This window comes from Choristoneura fumiferana, chromosome 18 (assembly GCF_025370935.1).
Source record: "Choristoneura fumiferana chromosome 18, NRCan_CFum_1, whole genome shotgun sequence".
NCBI lineage: Eukaryota > Metazoa > Arthropoda > Insecta > Lepidoptera > Tortricidae > Choristoneura > Choristoneura fumiferana.
The window spans coordinates 1,043,191-1,048,230 of record NC_133489.1 but is presented as its reverse complement, the minus strand read 5'-3'; positions in this window follow the sequence as shown (position 1 = coordinate 1,048,230).

Below are 5,040 nucleotides of genomic sequence, written 5' to 3'. Positions count from 1 at the left end.
ATAATATTGTAAATCTGTTTAAAAAAAATACGTCGTTGAGTTTCTTTCCGGATTCTTCTCAACAGAGGTTTTTTCCAAACCGGTGACATTCTTAAGCGCTTGTTATAGCTTAAATTGAATAAAGATTTTTTGACTTTGACTTTGACTTAACAGAATTCTAGGCTTTTTTTTGTAAAGCCTTTTTAGAGCTATTAGATTCTTTTTGTATTTATATTCGTCAACATTTTTGACGTATGATCGATGATTTATTTTTGTTAGTACAATATGTTTTGAAATTTACCACGGGCTTTGCGGTGAAGGAAAACATCGTGAGGAAACCTGCACAAACCTGCGAAGCAATTCAATGGTGCGTGTGAAGTTCCCAATCCGCACTGGGCCCGCGTGGGAACTAAGGCCCAAGCCCTCTTGTTCTGAGAGGTGGCCTGTGCCCAGCAGTGGACATATATAGGCTGGGATGATGATGATGTTTTAAGAATGATCTCATATGAATTTCATTAGTCGTCGATTAATCTTGTTGAGGTTGTCATGCCATGTCAATACATTCCCATGGTTTTCTTAGATGTTCACCCAAACACATACAATAATGATTTCACATGAATTAGGATGTTATGAAATATGTAGTTATAAGTACGAGTAAATATGTAGAAATATGTAGTCATTATTAGTAAAATTCTACGTTCTAAGTGTTTTACATAGACATTGTTTTATGCATCCAGAATTATGTTAGTTTAAGCAAAGTGGGTAATTGCGTTTGTTCAGCTCGCGGTGTGTTTTACATGATTTTTTGTTATTCTTCTTTTTTGTGTTTGCTCTGAATATGTAGCAGTGATTTATGTTGGTGAATATTTGAAATGGCAAAGTACGAAAATTATTATTACGGGTGAGAAATAAAGAAAAAGTTTTGTGGTAACTAGTCATTCTGTTAATGTTTTTTTGTAGTACAAGATTTTATCTTGCATGGTGATCGAATATAAACATCTTCAAATCTCGCAAAAAAAATTCTCACTCGTACTTTTAACTATCGGATTGACTAAAAAAATACAGTTATATGGTTTGCATGACAATACAGTGCCCTCAGTGTAAGTTTTCAGTTACAAAATACGTCTCGATCGCGTTCGCGTTAATAAATCTCAATTTGTATGGAAACACGAACCCTGCCTCAGCGAAACGTTTGCGATGTTCGTGTTTCCATATAAATTGAGATTTTAACGCGAACGCGATCGAGACGTATTTTGTAACCGAAAACTTACACTAAGGGTACAGATTCGTTCAGCTCAAAGAGCTTGTATCACAATCACTATTTTTATATCTTATCTTATTATATCTTTAAAGAGCCTGTATCAGAATGTTTATTTGCATATCATATCTTAAATATTATATTTTCAAGCCAGCAATTCTAGTTTATTTGTTTATACGAGTATTAGGTATCTCTAGAATCCTGGAAATTCCTATGGCAATGAAAAAGTTTTCTGGCATTCTGGACAAAATTCGAACCCACATCTTTTGTCTATGCGCAACGAGAATTATACCAACTGCACCACGTCACCCTCAACAAATCCATCTGAAAACGCCATACGGCATAGTAACAATGTGTGTCTAAAAAAATAATGTTTCTATGTAAGTTAATTCAATAATAATGGTATGAGCGTAAAACTGAAAAAAAAACGGCCAAATGCGAGTCGGACTCGCGCACCGAGGGTTCCGTATAAATATTTTTATTATATGATGTAACTAAAAATTTACGGTTTTCGCAATTTTTCCTTTATCTGTGCTATAAGACGTTGCTTTGTACCAAATTTCAAGATTCTGAGTTCACGGGAAGTATCCTGTAGGTTTTGATTCCCTTGCGTGTTTCTATCTCTCGAGGCTGTATCTTTTGATTGCGTTGGCTTAGCAGTTTGTTTTTTTCACAGCTCCAAGGGACAGTAGACTTGAGTATTTTATATACATTTCAGCTTGATACCTTCACGCGTTCCTGAGAAAAAGGGTCTTGACAGATGGACGGACGGACGGACAAAAAAGTGATCCTATAAGGGTTCCGTTTTTTCCTTTCGAGGTACGGAACTCTAAAAAGAAAGAAAAAGAACGGAGACATTTATTTACTCATAAAAGACAAACAAATAAAGCTAACATTACACACATGGAAATAGTATCTACATACACAATTTTGTGTGTCCCCGCAAAAGCGGCACAGCCGTTGACTCAGCATTAGCAACCGTCTGTGACTCACGTAAGATACACAAAAATACTAAATTAATAAACACACATATACAAACACACACACACCACACACACACACACACACAACACACACACACACACACACACACACACACACACACACACACATATTGTATCCCCAAATGTGGTATGCAGAGCACACGAAACGTTACCGCTTCGGAGCCACTTTTAGCCATTTTAGGTTTTAAGTTTTGACAAAAACGGTACAAGTGACAGGTTCTAATCTTTATCCTCAGTCGCATTTTACGACATCCACGGAAGAAATGGAGAGGTGTTATTCTAACCCGACATATATGGAACTGCAAATAAAGGCTAGTTTATGTATAAACCAAACTACAACAGAACACTTTAATCTCACCTCATTAAACAGTCCGTTAAGTCTTAAACTTAACTCTTGACTCTCGGTGCACATTACCCGCTGTAATCTTCATTATAAATAGCGTAGTTATAGCCACTCCTGCGCAGTTAGCGTTTAATCACGCTATTCCTGGCCGTGTGTCACGCAAGTGATTTATCGCACTCGTTAGATGCGCTCGCGTCACTTTTGAGACGGTATAATGCGGTTTTAAAAATGTCGGCCATTTAAGCAAATATTTTTATTTTCATAAACAAGGGTATAAATTGGTCTTACATAATGTCATAGGTTCCATTCATTACATAACAATAATAAAATATGTACAAGCTGTTACTGTAACAATCCGTCTGTCAAATCTCCACTTGAGTAGGTATTTAAGTAACTTTTAGTTTGCAGAAATTGCTCAACTTTCATATTAGTTATTAATTCGATTTGTAACTTGGTGTTTTAAGTTACCCTAAGGTATTTTCATTACGCGATAGGCAAAGAGGCAAAAACTAAGTAAGTTTCATCAACTAAAATAACTCCCGCTTTTTCTCACTTAAAGTTTTGACCTGGTTTTCGACTAATATTTCAAAATTAAAGAGAAAGTTGCTAGGCGTCGCTAATCTTCAAGTAATTTTTTTGGTCTACAACTTGGACGAATTAGGTAAGTTTTTAGAACAATTTATTCGTCCTCACAGCCTAATGGATGGCTTAAGCGGTCTTAATTCAATTATCTCGACCTACTTGGCAGGAGCAACCTTCGATGGCCGAAAAACGAACGCCGAGAGTGTAAAGTTGCGAATATTTGCACTTAGCACACTACTTAATAATTTAACGGGATTTTTATGCGTGCTTTTAGTAACAAGTGAATAATTATTTTCAACAGACTTTAAAAATAGGAGGTCATTTATCCAAAAGTCAAATTAATTAGTCCATCAGGGGGGGCTACTACGAAATTTGAAAATCAAAGTTCGTATCGTACCGTTTCTCTCACTCTCGTATTAATCATAAAATATTGGAAATAATTTCCGATCCGCATTGGCGATCCCTTCAATAGCGAACCTACTGTCCTAATGTGTTAAAAATAAAGTTGTGTTAAATACTTGTGATGTATAGAATCATTTTGACGACCAGATGGCCTAGTGGTTAGAGAACCTGACTACGAAGCTTGAGGTCCCGGGTTCGATTCCCGTGTCGGGGCAGATATTGTATGAAAATTACGAATGATTGTTCTCGGGTCTTGGGTGTTTAATATGTATTTAAGTATGTATCTATATCTATATAATTATATTTATCTGTTGCTTAGTACCCATAACACAAGCCTTGCTAAGCTTACTTTGGGACTAGGTCAATTGGTGTGAATTGTCCCGTGATATTTATTATTTATTTAATAATATTGTAAATCTGTTTAAAAAAATATGCCGGATTCTTCTCAACAGAGGTTTTTCCGAACCGGTGGTAGATTTTTTTTGACATTCATAAGTGCTTGTTATAGTCTAAATTGAATAAAGATATTTTGACTTTGACTTTACTTTTAAAAGCGTCAGCGGTACGGCAAGATATGAAGTTTGAAATTTGCATTTCGTAGTTTGTTTCTTTGTTTATACTCTTTATTGTACAAAAAGGAAATACAAAAATGTTACAAAAAAGTGCCAAGTACGAAGGCGTAGTATGGGGCCAGTTAGATTTTCGCAAATCCCGCATAGTTATGGAGAAACGGAGAGGAGGCCTATGTCCGAAGACGGGCGAACTAAAGGCTGCTATGATAATGATGATTAATGTCGCAAAAGTTCTTATGATCTCCATGCGAATCCGCGGGTGTAAGAAAATCGACATTCGTAACATCCAAATCCAAGTCATTTATTCAGTAAATAGGCCGCAATGGGCACTTTTACACGTCATTTTTTAAACTACCAGCGCTTTCGGCGGAAATACCATCATTGCCAAGAAGAATGCGCCGCAAGAAACTTGGCAGAAAGTCATTTTTTCAACATAAAATAACTACAAATAAAATACTTAAAAACTACAGTATACAATTAAATAAAAAAAGTACAAAAATAATAATAATAATAATACAGGGATGTATGGGGTCCCTTAGTTACAACATCTCTGGAGCATATGAAAGCAAACGCTCAACTTAAACCTGTCATAGTAAAGTAGTACAACTAATATTCCTGTAATAGTGCAACGCCGAACTGCGCGACATAACTTTGGTCACACATGGTGCAGCAATTATATGGCTTTGAAATATAACCTAGGCTGTTACGGTAACTTGAGCTTATACTTGGAGACTTTATAACATTAGTTATGGACACGTTAGGTTATGTTTGTGCTGTGGGTTTCATTTGCCTTGAGGCGTTTGGTTTAGTTTCTGAAGCTTTGTGAGAGTCAAAGACTGTGTTTGAATATGTTTTTATTTTAGGAGTTCGGTAGGTTTTATGATTCAATAATCGAGAATT